The sequence below is a fragment of the Rhinatrema bivittatum genome, chromosome 4 (genome assembly GCF_901001135.1).
Source record: "Rhinatrema bivittatum chromosome 4, aRhiBiv1.1, whole genome shotgun sequence".
NCBI lineage: Eukaryota > Metazoa > Chordata > Amphibia > Gymnophiona > Rhinatrematidae > Rhinatrema > Rhinatrema bivittatum.
The window spans coordinates 408,367,570-408,382,067 of record NC_042618.1 but is presented as its reverse complement, the minus strand read 5'-3'; the positions used below and the strand labels follow the sequence as shown (position 1 = coordinate 408,382,067).

The following is a 14,498-nucleotide window of genomic DNA, read 5'->3' as shown; positions in this document are numbered from 1 at the left end:
TGCCTAACAAAAAGAGGTCAGGAGGAGGGACATAGTGCAAAATGGGAGAGGAGAGGTAGCACGGAGCTGCAAAGTGAATGCAGTTGTAGGCAAGAAGAAGTAGCTTGAACTGAATGCAGAAGCAGATGAGAGCAATGTAGAGCTGTGAGAGCAGGAGTAACATGGTCATAATGATGCTGGAAGAAGATAAGTTGCACAGCTGAATTCTGAATAGATGGTTCAGTGGCAGACTTGTGAGGAGAAGGTTGCTATAGTCCAAGCGGAAAGCAACAAGATGGTAGATAAGGATTTTGTTAACGTGTAAAGAAAGGAAATGGCAGATTTCGGTGATACTATACAGAAAGAAATTATGTGTTTGGATGCGTGCAGAGAAGGCAAGCGAGGCGTCAAAGATGACATGAAGGACAGTGGTATCCACACTGTGACAGAAAAATGTGGAAATGGAGAAGTGAGTTTTGAAGGAAATATATGTTCAGTATTGACCATGTTAAGTCAAATAACCAAGCCTAGATCTGATACTAGATTCCAGGTGAAAGTTCTGGCGCTTTTCATGGCCACACTGCTAGTCGGACTGAAAGGAAACCTTGCATACTTTGATAGTTGTTGGATGACAAGAGAACCCCTAGATTTATCATTTCACTATTATTATAGCAAAATGATCACTTGTGAATAAAAAAAAAGGCAGGGGCGATAGTGAGCAGATGGCCGCATTGCAGTGGTGCATTTTCACGGTTGCAGGCCCGTTGAACTCTTATTGACCCCGTAGTGCCAATGAAATAGGTGTAGATATTTCTGGCGCTACTGCGCAAAACATTATTACCTGCAGTGCTATCGGTCTTTCATTTAACTAAACCTCGCCCAAACTCCTCCCCTTCCCTCACTTAAATTTTAACATCGCGATGACGGCCCATCGCGATTTGAAAAATGAACCTAGAAGTTTGCTGAGATTTTGCAAGAAGTGCTAAGCCTTTGACATGGGCTTCAGTAGCTGGTAAGAGCTGGAGGGCAGGAAACAGCCTGCACTCCAGCTTCCAGCAAAAACAACTATTATGATTCACAGAACAAAAAATACACAGAGCTGCTTAAACAAAAAAAATCAGGTATACTCTATATATTAGAGGTGTGAATCATGTGCCCTATCGTCTTAACGATCAAAATCGTCTGGCAGGAGAAGAAAATCGTGTTTGGCACGATTTTTTAGTTAAAAAATCGTTTTTTCCGATTAGTGCGCACTAACCGGGAGTTAGTGCGCACTAACCATTGTTAGTGCGCACTAACAGAAAATGATAGAATTTGACACTTTTCAGGTCAGTTAAGGTCAGTTTAGGAATGAATATGTATTCCTATTGGCTGCTCTCTTATTTATTCATGTTACCAAGGTTCCCACTGACAATATATGGGGGATGGGAAATGGAAACAGTTGGTAGCTTGACATAAAAAGTAATGTGATCAGTCAATGTGACTAGAACTTGTGCCCTATCCCTAATACCAGGAGTGTTGTGATCTTCCTGCACAAAGTGCCCTATCCCTAATACCAGGAGTGCTGTGATCTTCCTGCACAAAGTGCCCTATCCCTAATACCAGGAGTGCTGTGATCTTCCTGTACACCGTGCCCTAACCCTGATACCAGGGGTGTTGTGATCTTCCTGCATGCAGTGCCCTATCCCTATTAATACCAGGAGTGTTGTGATCTTCCTGCATGCAGTGCCCTAACCCTGATACCAGGGGTGTTGTGATCTTCCTGCACACCGTGCCCTAACCCTGATACCAGGGGTGTTGTGATCTTCCTGCATGCAGTGCCCTATCCCTATTAATACCAGGAGTGTTGTGATCTTCCTGCACACAGTGCCCTAACCCTGATACCAGGGGTGTTGTGATCTTCCTGCACAAAGTGCCCTAACCCTGATACCAGGAGTGCTGTGATCTTCCTGCACACAGTGCCCTAACCCTGATACCAGGGGTGTTGTGATCTTCCTGCACAAAGTGCCCTATCCCTAATACCAGGAGTGTTGTGATCTTCCTGCACAAAGTGCCCTAACCCTGATACCAGGAGTGCTGTGATCTTCCTGCACACAGTGCCCTAACCCTGATACCAGGGGTGTTGTGATCTTCCTGCATGCAGTGCCCTAACCCTGATACCAGGGGTGTTGTGATCTTCCTGCATGCAGTGCCCTATCCCTATTAATACCAGGAGTGTTGTGATCTTCCTGCACACAGTGCCCTAACCCTGATACCAGGGGTGTTGTGATCTTCCTGCACGCAGTGCCCTAACCCTGACACCAGGGGTGTTGTGATCTTCCTGCATGCAGTGCAATATCCCTATTAATACCAGGAGTGTTGTGATCTTCCTGCACGCAGTGCCCTAACCCTGATACCACGGGTGTTGTGATCTTCCTGCATGCAGTGCAACATCCCTATTAATACCAGGAGTGTTGTGATCTTCCTGCACACAGTGCCCTAACCCTGATACCAGGGGTGTTGTGATCTTCCTGCATGCAGTGCCCTAACCCTGATACCAGGGGTGTTGTGATCTTCCTGCTCAAAGTGCCCTATCCCTAATACCAGGAGTGTTGTGATCTTCCTGCACAAAGTGCCCTAACCCTGATACCAGGAGTGCTGTGATCTTCCTGCATGCAGTGCCCTATCCCTGATACCAGGGGTGTTGTCATCTTCTTGCACACATCCCGGTATCAGGGATAGGGCACTGCATGCAGGAAGATGACAACACCCCTGGTATCAGGGTTAGGGCACTGTGTGCAGGAAGATCACAACACCCCTGGTATCAGGGATAGGGCACTGTGTGCAGGAAAATCACAACACTCCTGGTATTAATAGGGATAGGGCACTGCATGCAGGAAGATGACAACACCCCTGGTATCAGGGATAGGGCACTGCATGCAGGAAGATCACAACACCCCTGGTATCAGGGATAGGGCACTGTGTGCAGGAAGATCACAACACTCCTGGTATTAATAGGGATAGGGCACTGCATGCAGGAAGATCACAACACCCCTGGTATCAGGGTTAAGGCTCTGTGTGCAGGAAGATCACAACACCCCTGGTATCAGGGATAGGGCACTGTGTGTAGGAAGATCACAACACCCCTAGTATCAGGGATAGGGCACTGAGTGCAGGAAGATCACAACACCCCTGGTATCAGGAATAGGGCACAAGTTCTAGTCACATTGACTGATCACATTACTTTTTTTGTCAACTACCAACAGTTTCCATTTCCCATCCCCCTAACCATCACCTCAGTGGGAACCTTGGTAACATCAATAGATAAGAGGACAGCCAGCCTATAGGAATACATATTCATTCCTAACTGACCTTTACTGACCTGGAAAGTGTCAATAATTTGTATCATTTTCTGTTAGTGTTCCTGAGTTTCCATTTCCCATCCCCCCAACCATCACCTCAGTGGGAACCTTGGTAACATCAATAGATAAGAGGGCAGCCAGCCAATAGGAATACATATTCATTCCTAACTGACCTTTACTGACCTGGAAAGTGTCAATTTGTATCATTTTCTGTTAGTGCGCACTAACTCCCGTTAGTGCGCACTAACACGATTTAACGATTTTTAACGATAAATTGTTAGAATTTCTATTGTATTGTGTTCTTTAACGATTTAAGACGATATTAAAATTATCGGACGATAATTTTAATCGTTGAAAAACGATTCATATCCCTACTATATATACAGAATCTTAGGATATTCCCTGGGGCTTCCTCCTTCCAATCTGGGCCTAATGTTCCTTCCTGAGCCTGGGTTTTATTTTCCTCCCCAAGCAACTCTGACCTGGTTCCCCATCTTTCGCACCTCTTCAGGTGGACAGTGGACTGAGTTAGATAGCTGGACCTGGTCTTTTCAAGTGTTCTGGTTGTCTGGCCTATGCACCCCTTCACAATGCCACCTGGCTGAAGCTGGCTTACATTTAAAGCTGGATAAGTGGGAAGAGAGACAAAGGGGATGTTTGAGTGGCCAATATAGACTTCTTGGGTTAATGCACTGATAAAGGAAAATATTCACCAACAGGTAAGAAGGCTCGAGCCATTCATGAAATCCCTTCACCTTGTTTCAGTGAGGAGCTGCAAGCTTTCCTTACACTCCTCAACTTCAAATGCAGTTTCTTGAAGAAAGCCATGAATGTTGACCCTCATCGATATCTTCTGACCAAAGAGAATGCTGTGATTCTGCCTTCCGTGCGGTTAAGCAGCTTGCATCATCTGGTGCACTGCCATGAGAAGAAGCTGCTATCACTTCATCATATGGCAGAGATGCCAGGTGGAACCAAATCACCAATCTCTAGCTAACTCAAGGACATCCACTGAGAAAAGCTATGAACAAATTTAGTGCAAAGCACTATCTGTCATATCAGGAATCTACATTTGCCTTGCGATCATGAAATAAAGATCTAAACTGATCACAAGCTGCTGCCACAAACCTCAAGTGATGCCTTCTCAATGTGTCTTTGGACTAAAACTTAGTCTACCACCCGGGAAATGAATTGAGAATGCCAGGGCCTTGAGTCAAGTGAAGCTAAAGTGTCAAAAGTCAAAGATGGAATATTCCAGCACTACCTGCAGTTCTGAAGCAGTCCCTGTGTTTATCATACCTTCTGCCTCTTCTGGGCAATCATACAACAAACCCTTTGCAGCCTGTAAGTGCTAAACTCCTACTGTAAGATTTAATGCATTTTATAAGTTGGAAACCCCTGAGGGAGAGGGGGATAATAAGCAGTGTGATTATTCACAATTATCCTATGCTATGTTCCCCAAGCCTAATGCTCAAAAATGGCGTGAGTGCTTCTAGCCCAGGATTCGGGGAGTTCTCTAATTCACTCCTGATGGGAAACAGAACTAACTTCACACTAAAAGATATGCTTAAGGTTTCCGGATAAACCTCAATGCCAGGGAGCCCTAGGCACCTGTTCAGTCCTTTTGCTAATGTCATTTATGTCAGCAAAATGTGTCACTAGATGAATGACCCTCAATTTTTTTGTAGTTCAAAAGCAAGCAGTCAGTCAGGAATGTATTCCCAATCCAGTTTCCAACAGTGGCAGAACAAAAAAAAAAAATGCAAAATGTGGCTAAGGAGCACAGCTGGAATTCCAGCCACAGTTTTTCACATTCACACTTTCCCCATGGCTGCCAGGAATGGAAGATGAGCTCCAACAAATAACCACCTGCTCCCTGGATCTGTGACCTCTTCTGTCATTTTTTATTCCCAAGGCATTCTCGCTGTTTGAAAAATGCCACGGCTCCTGGCTTGTGGAGCACCATGGCGACTATGCTTGGAAGGTTGGCCATTTCAAGGGTCTGTGAAGGTCTCTCGAGTGCCACCAACTGAACACCCCACACCTGCTCACAGGGGCTCGGACAACAATGTCATGAGCTTGCTTGTTTTTTTTCCTTAGGAGGAATGTGGTCTGTGAAGCTATAAATGTTTAACATTCTTACCAGGGGAGTGAAAAGTCAGGGATTAACACAGGATAAGTATTCTGGACCTCACATGCTCCTATTAGAAATGCCAAGACACCCTCTCATTTGGGCAATTCCAAAATGATCTTCTGGACAATGGCTAAATCCCAGGAGAGAATTATTAACCTACAGCGACATGGGCTGCTACAGAACAGTATAAAATTAAACCTTTTTTTTTTTTTTTACACAACAAGGACAATAATTGGCGGGTGTCATTAAAAAAAAAAGTGTTTAACTTATTAGTTTAAGAAAAATAAATAGCAGCAGCAAGGATAATGCAAGAGATTTCACCTATATATGGTAAGTTAATAATTCGTTGAAGGACAGATACTGCAGTGAAATAAATGTGCTACATTTAATCATTAACCAAGAATGGAGACAGCAAATTATACAGTTCATCCAGAGACTATGTACTTCCCTCCCAAAAATAGAGGCACCCCAGTTAGGCAGGCTACAGGGACCAAGATCAAACCTAAGTCGGGATGGTTTTATTTTTTTGATTCAATCAGAGTAACTATGCTATTATAATCACTGATATATTTTCATTGTTTAATTATACTGGTTTATTTTGTGTTTAATTTTGTAAGTCATTTGGAGAGTCCCCCGCAAGAGGAGGAGTAATAATGAACCAACCTATCAATAAGAATGGACAACGAGCAGTAATCACAAAAGAGAGCCTATAGGAGCTGAAGAATTTTCAGTCCCGACATTTAGAACTCTAGATAAAGTGCGCAAGGAATTAAAAACCTGAATAAGAACGGCAAAAGAGCGTTAGGAAAAGTTGGCGAAAATGTGCATTTGGGGCCCAGTCCTTCCGTAAACCCCAGTGTTGGAGTTATGATGTTAAAAAACACACGGGGACAGCCAACAAACCGAGAGGCAGAAGGCTTTCCTGCAGAGGGGAGTCGTGCAAAATAAATAACTCTCACACTGCTGGGCGAAACAAGCAGAACCACCACCGACAGCGGAGCAAACGCTGGTTCGGGTCTGGACGAGCCCATCGATATGCTGGCAGGTGTCTTTTGCAAAGAGATTTTTTTTTTTTAACAAATAAATGCACCCCCAGACCTGAGTGCCGGGAGCCTTCTGGTGCCAGAAAGATTCAGTAGAGAGGGTTCAGTTCCAGCTCGCTGCCCCATCCTGAAACCCTCCAGTAAGCAGGAGCCCCCTTTGGCCATGGCACAGTCTGAGACGAGGTTATTCAGGCTGCAGCTGCTACTGCAAGCCTGAATAGAAAAAAAATCCATCCAGGCCACCCCCCTCCCCCATCCAGCCCCACTTCACAGCCCATTCACCTTCTCTCAACAAAAGAAACAAAGGGAAATTCCATTTCCCCTCCCCCCTCCCCCAAGCCAAATCCGAATTTATACAGCTGCAGGGAGCCCTCCAGCAACCTCAGCGTCCAGTGACAGGGAGCAGAGATACAGGGAGGCAAACAGCTCTCCGATTCCAAAGGGAATCAAATTATGAAGGACTGTATCTGTCATGGATTGCACAGAAACTGAACGTAGGGGGAGGGGTGTGACAGGAGCAGGAAACGGGGGGTGGGGCAATCAGTGATTTACTCCTCAGGAGAAAAGAAACTCCCCACCCCATGTCCAAGTGCCAATGCAGATGAGAATTACAGAGGAACTTTGCGGGACAGATCACCCATTGTAGACTCATTGCCGGCACCTCCATGTAGCTTTCCGCCTTTATTATTGGTTTGGACTCACTGTGAATAGGATAAAATACCCAAAATCTCTCTTTCAAGGGTGCACGCTGCATTCTTTTCAGGCTGTGATTGCTACCCTCTCTTCGAGCGTCCTAAGAATTATCCAAAGTCCCAGACCACAAGAGATCCTGTTTTCAGACATCCAGCAACCTCTCTGGGTAATTCTCCTGGCGGCCCAGTGAAGGAAAGGGTAGCACAACCTACAAAGGATGCAGTTTTTCTTCCAAGACCAAGGCGGCTCTTAGAACTCGGCACTTTCAAACGCAAAAGGAAACCTCAGAGGCTGCTTGCATTTGAGATCTGTCCGAGCAAATTATACACGCCGTCAGAGGGTGTTGCCTGTGACTCAGTATGCTGGACCTTTTTCTCCCCTTCATCAAGCACTGAAAACTCACAAACACCACAAAATTGACAAGCTTCAATAATAAAAAAACGGTGCTTATTTTTCAAAGCCTCAGCCAAGCGGCCCTAGCACACGATCGCCTCCCCTAGGTTCTTACACATAAGAACATGCCATACTGGGTCAGACCATCAAGCCCAGCATCCTGTCTCCATCAGTGGCCAATCCAGGCCATAAGAATCTGGCAAGTACCCAAAAACTAAGTCTATTCCATGTTACCGTTGCTAGTTATAGCAGTGGCTATTTTCTAAGTCAACTTAATTAATAGCAGGTAATGGACTTCTCCTCCAAGAACGTATTCAATCCTTTTTTAAACCCAGCTACACTAACTGCACTAACCACATCCTCTGGCAACAAATTCCAGAGCTCAGTTGTGCTTTGAGTGAAAAAGAACTTTCTCCGATTAGTTTTAAATGTGCCACATGCTAACTTCATGGAGTGTCCCCTAGTCTTTCTATTATCCGAAAGAGTAAATAACTGATTCACATCTACCTGTTCTAGACCTCTCATGATTTTAAACACCTCTATCATATCCCCCCTTCAACCGTCATTTACTCCCTCTACCAGTTCACTTCAGTCTGGAATTGGAATCTCAGCCAGAAGCCTTCTTGTGCACAAAACCTGAGTCAATTCAGCGGAAATGCTCCCCCTCACCACCTACACAGGAATCCTATACTCCTCTCTTTAACTCACAATGGCCTTCAACATTTCCTCTCACTCCTTACCTCTCCTCGGCTCCCCTCGGGGCCATTCTCTGCTGCCCCCTCGCCATCTTACTTTCCCCATCAACACTGAGCCCCACAGACCAATTCCAAGATCAGATTGTCCCACGGATCACAGTCACCATCTCTCTCAAGCCAAATTAGCCCAAGGCAGCTAGCGGTTCCTAGTCCCAGTCATCTTCTCAGTGAAAAGGCAGGGAACTTCTCCCACCGTGGATCTTAGGTTAACAATACCAGTCAAATCTTTTTTTTTTTTTAAGGTCATTTAGTGAGAAGCTAAAGCAAGGACAATCAGGAGGGCATTCCCTTTGATTCTGTTCAATTTATATTCATCCCTGAGGCAGTATTAGTTTACAGATTTTTGAAAGTTCTTCCTACCAAGCCCCTCCTACCATTGTGAGTCTAAGTAAATCAGAGGTGCTCCTGCCTGCAGTGACCCTCATCAAAACCCCCAGGAGACCATCATTGTGTTACATGTAAAATCATGAACATGGCATGGCCAGCAGAAGAGCTGGCCATGCCATGAGGATGTGATTAAGACAGTTAGTGTAGCTGGGTTTAAAAAAAAAAAGGTTTGGCTAAGTTCCTGGTGAAGAAGTCCATACACTGCTTTTAATCGATAGGGAGTAGCCATGAATTGTTGCTGGCATTAGTAGCATGGGATATGTTTAATGTTTGGGTACTTGCCAGGTACTTGTGACTTGGATTGGCCTCTGTTGGAGACAGGATACTGGGTTTGATGGACCCTTGGTCTGACCCAATATGGCATCTTCTTATGTTCTAATTCAGGGAGTGAGATTTAAAAAAAAAAAAAAAAAAAAAAAAAGAGGGGCCCACAATAAAAAGAGCACCTCTGTTATCATCCCTAAAAGGTGTCAGAATCTAAGATATACTAGGAGAAAAATGACACAAAACCCTGGAAGACGCCCCTAACTGGAAGCAACAGAGGGAAGAAACAGGCAGGTTGATATGTCCAGTGGTAATTGACTAAAAACAGAAAACAAACAAACAAACAAACAAAAAAAAAAAAACAGGCAGGGACCTCCACCTTCCACGGGGAAACGGGATAAGGAAGGGAGGGAGGTCAGAGAGGTTCCAGGTTGCTGCCCTGGCAGACCATCCCGCTGGCTATGCTGAGGAATTCAGTCGCTGCTGCTGCTGCTGCTGCTGCTTTCAAGCTTATGGCTTAGGCCAGACACGTCCTGATTTATGGAGATCTTACAGCTGGCTCTTTAATGGCACACAGAGAGCTCCAGCATTTTGGGTTAGGCGCCAGAGCATCTCATTACTGCTACTCTCGGCTCGTTCTTCTCGGAGCACCACAGCTCTTTCCCTACCGGTCTGGCAAACTCGACTATCTGCGCTGCCTTCCATCGTCAGCCCTCCCCACGGCGCTGCCAGGGCCAGCTCCCTGCCGCCTGCCTTCGGCTCGGAATAGCAAGCGTCCACCTTATCTGCCCACTTAGGACTTTCACTAAACTTGCTACATTCCACTTTCTCTCTTTTTTTTTTTTTTTTGGCTCCGGGGAGAAAGCTAGGCCGTGGGAAGGGCAGTCAAGTCTCCGAACTCCCAGTGCAAAACAATTCACCCTCCCCCCCCCCCCCCCCTTGCAACGTTTTACACTCTGTCCCAGACAGCTACTGTGCCTTGCGGCAGCCATCTCTGGCTGTAATGCACGCATTAGCCGTGCAGTCCAAAAGTAAAAGGAAGAAAGCATTCAGCGCGCGGTGCACTGATAAGAGATCGAACTACACTGAGAAATTGTTCAGCTGGAAAACGAAGGAGGTCTCAGACTCGCAGATGTAATCTGTAACCAGATCATCCCCCGACACGGCAAGGGCGCCCTCCCAGTGGCTTTGTTTTTCTTTTCCCTCCCCCTACAGGGACCCGAAGAATAAATAGGAGGTCAGGCTACTGTTTCTTTCGGCAGACCGCCCGTTTCAGTTCCAAGCAGAAGACTATTTTGGTTTTGTCTATAAATAAATCCACTTTAAGGAACTTAATTCAATAAAAATTATTTTCCCCAGAGGCATAAAATGGGAGAGAGTCCTTATGAAATAAGGCGCGGAATTAGGTTAACATTACATCTCCGTTTTTGTTTTTTTTTATTTCAGGGGAACCTTCCTCTGCCTCCCTCCTCAGAACCCTGTACAATCTCTCTCTCCTTTTCTCCAGTTTCGCCACCTCTCCAACCTTTACAAAGATCTTTTTTTTTTTCCTTTCAGAACCTACACTCCCTATCTAGCTGCCTCCTGCCCCCGTCCCCAGCGGTGCTCACTGGCACTGCAGCCAGTTCAGCACTTCGGGATTTAAGACTCCTTCGTTCTCTCTCCCCCTTCCCCATCGTGAATCCTGATGGCTTTTCAGTCCTCTTCCGGGATACGGATGACTGTGTGAACCTGATTCCGGAGCCCGCTCTCTCCTCTCTAATCCAGCAGGCACAACTCTCGCTTTGCTCCGGATCCCACCCCGGGGTACCCGATCATTTTTCTCTTCACCTGCCACAAAAGTACAGTCAGTCCTGTCCCCACCACAGGAGAGCCAAAGCAAGCCCTCCCCTTTCTCACTAGCGGCCAGAGACTGGTTCCATCCAGGTGAGCCCAGAGGAAGAGCAGGAAACTCTCCAACCCAACAAAGGGATTCATTACTCAGCAGCTACTTTTCCGTCTAAAATTTCAAAGGCCCTCGCATATTTGTAAAGTTTTGAAGGCAATGTTTTAAACCCTCCTCCTCCATCCCATCCACTCTTCCTTTCCTCCCCCCGTGGTACTCATGCTTCTCCAGTTCCTCCCCAGTCTTACCTCTCCACCAACACCACCCCACCTACCATGGCAATGCTTCTCATTTCTCACCCCTACCCCCACATGACACTCATCCTTCCCCGGGCCTCCCTGAGGTAATTCTCCTCCTCACCCACCTCCCTGAGATGACGACTGTCCTCCCGCTCCCCTAGATGTCAGTCTTTCCCTGCCCTCATGGTAGCCCTCCTCCTCCCCAATGCTCCTTTCTCCCCCTACCCTCATGATGTTCCGCCTTCTCTTTTGGATCCCCCCTTTCCAACCCTGACAGCCCCCTTTCCAATCCCCCTCCCCCTTTCCAACCCTGACAGCCTCATCAGAGCCTGTCTCTGCTGGTGACACTCTTCTGACTAACTCAGTGGAGCTCCTCCCCAGCTCCCCACCCCGCTGCAGTAGTATTACCTCTTACCTGATCCCTCCCTGCTGATGACAGTCTTTCCCCCTCCCCTGCTGGCACTCATCTTCTTCCCCAGCACCCCCCCACCCTCCCTAGAGTGATGCTCCTCCTTCTTGATTCCCCATCCCAGTGACGGTCCTCCACCCCTGGTCCCAATCTTTCCTCCCCTCCCCCACAGGCAGACCACCATCTGCTCCTCCATACTCCCACCTTCAGAACGTGCCCCATCCGCGAAAAGCACTTTCACTACTTGTTAAGGAGAAGCACTGATGCCCACTGCTGCCTCCGTTCCTGAACTGCACCAGATACAACTCCCAGTCTCAGCTCCCAGTTGTCGCAAATGGGAAAATCCTTTTAGTACATCTGGCCCTTAATTTCGGCTGCTGGAAGGTCTTGGAATCTCCTATCCTCCTTTGTTATCACGTTAGAGATCCGTAGATCCCCTTCAACCCCGCCCCCAATATGATTTTTCCTCGCAAATCTTAGTTCTGACTTAATGAACTAAAGCTTCCAAACTTTAGGACTGATAAAAAAAAAAGAGCGGCAGATGAGGCCAATCCGAAGAGAAATCAATTGTAAGAAGTTTCCCGAAGGTCGGTACGGGGTAAGAAGTTAAATCAATTCTAGTCATCGCCTCAGAATACGAGCGAGGGATGGATATTGGCTTAGGGTCTACTCCGTGCCATCCCCGGGAGAAGCTAAAGTTGGACTACCTGCGATCCCGGGCGGCGATCGTTTACCGTGCATCCCGCGATTATTTCGCAGCAGGTGCACGGCACTCCAAGGCTACTTACCGCAGCAGCTTGGAGCCCATCCGCTTCTTGCCGCTAAAACCTCCACTCCGACTGGGTTAATCCACCGCGCAGCAGCTCCCCCTTCCCCCCCGAGACCGGAGCACTGATATCCGCTGGACACCCCGGCCCTAGCTCCCGTCGCTGCCTCGGCCACGAGCGCGGGGCTCCGCACGCGCTCTTCCCAGCCGAGCTCCAGGTTACTCTCTGTCTCCGTGCTGCGGCCCGGGATCAGCGGAAAGAAGAAACCACGCCCACGCCCCTCCCCCACACACCACCCACAGAGCGTGGAGGCCACGCCCCTCACGTTTGAACCTCGCCTATAGATACGCCCACGCCGCCTCGTACTCCAGCATCCTCCTTCGGTCCTTTCGTCTGATCAATGCCTGGTACCCCTCCCCACCATCACCACCACCAGTTTAGCCTTAAAGTAGCATAAACCAGAGAGAGAACTGAGGGCATAGGGAAGAAAGGACAAAGCTACTGTCACTGCTGCAGAAAGGCAGAATATAAAAAAAAAAAAAAAAGTTTGTCATGTAAAGTCATCCGAAAAAAGAATAGTGAAATGTAGAAAGCTAATCATAGCTGCATACCCAACGTTTTTTGCTAGGCTCGTAAAAAATTTCACAACATAGTAACATAGTAACTCTAAAGTATTTCTTTTTTTTTTTTTTTTTGCTGAGGTCAATATGGTGACAAAAATATTTAGTGAGCTCCACAAAACATTAATTGCCTCTCATGTGTATATGTACAACTGCCTGCATCTAGTAGCTTTATAGCATGATAAGTAGCAAGGCCAGTTTTGTGGAGTGGGGGTGGAGGGGAATGTAAGCAGGACAATTGCCTGGAGCCCCATTACCACAAAAGCCCCAGCCGGCCCCCACCCAGAAGTGAAGCAGAGTGATCTTATTCAGGCAGAGCTTCAATACATCTGGCACTGTCTGGCCCTATCCATAGTTTCTACTCTGGGCTCCAGTATATCTAACTCTGGCACTGATAAAGTAGTGGATAACAGAGATTCTATATGCAATAACTGTGCCATCAAACCTTTTGTTATTCCAAAAGAGAAACATTATAACAGCACTGCAATAATGCTGACAGTGTACTTGGTACTATTTAATGATACACATTTAATACATGAGTAACACATTACATAGGTACAGAAATACGTAACAGAGTTCCCTTCCCCAAAGAGCTGATATTCTTGTTCTGGCAGAGGAAACTGTTTCAGGCCGATGCAATAGCGCGGGGAAAATGGGTGCTCATGATTGAGCGCCTGCTCTCCTAACGCATGCCCGATGGACCTCCACGGGACACGCAATTTAATATTTAAATCGGCTGCTGTGGTAAAAAATAGGCGGTAGGGGAAATTGTGCACCCCTAGTGCCTCCTCGGCAGCGGTTGCCCCGGAGAGGTGGCTGTCAGCAGATTAGGAAAATGGATGCTCGTTAATTGAACGTCCCTTTTCCTAACCTGACTGTCGGCACACTTTTTATTTATTTTTTTTTAAGGTTCTCTTACATTTTGTTCCTCTAACTTAATATTGCTACGATATTAAGTCAGAGGAAGTACTGAAAAGCAGTATTTTCTGCTTTTCTGTACACTTTTTGGGCTGCTCAAAAATTAACGCCTGCTCCAGCCAGGTGATTATTAGCTTCGCGGGGGGGGGGGGGGGGTTGGACGTGCGTTTTGGATGTGCTAATCCCCTTATAGCAGAAGAGGACTTATTAGGAAAGGAATAGAGAATAAAACAGAGAATATCATAAAGCCTCTGTATTGCTCCATGGTGCTTCTGCATCCTGAGTATTGTGTGCAGTTGTGGTCACCACATCTCAAAAAAAGATATAGCAGAATTAGAAAAGGTACAGAGAAGGGCGACCAAAATGATAAGGGAGAAGGAATGATTCCCCTATGAGCAAAGGCTAAAGAGATAAGGACTCTTTAGCCTGGAGAAGAGAAGGCTGAGGAGAGATATGATAGAGGTCTGTAAAATGAGTGCAGTGGAATGAGTAAGCATTAATTAATTGTTTACTCTTTCAAAGAGTAGAAAGACTAGGGGACTCAAGGCATAATTAAGTTCTGGAATTTGTTGGCAGAGGATGTGGTGAAAGCTATTAGTGTAGTTGCGTTTAAAAAAGATTTGGAAAGCTCCTGGAGGAAATGTCCATTAACCATTATTAAGGAAGAGCTG

General features: G+C 46.5%; 1 protein-coding gene across 4 annotated transcripts in view; it reads right to left on the bottom strand.

The window, feature by feature from the left end:
* Positions 1–12,530, bottom strand: part of PLXNB1 (plexin B1) — a 176,494-nt gene extending 163,964 nt beyond the window's left edge. For all 4 annotated transcript variants that reach the window (XM_029601112.1, XM_029601113.1, XM_029601115.1 and 1 more), the window contains exon 1: positions 12,311–12,530. The gene's annotated coding sequence lies outside the window, so the exon portion shown is untranslated. The remainder of the gene's footprint in view (positions 1–12,310) is intronic.
* Between the last annotated feature and the right edge of the window lie 1,968 nt (positions 12,531–14,498).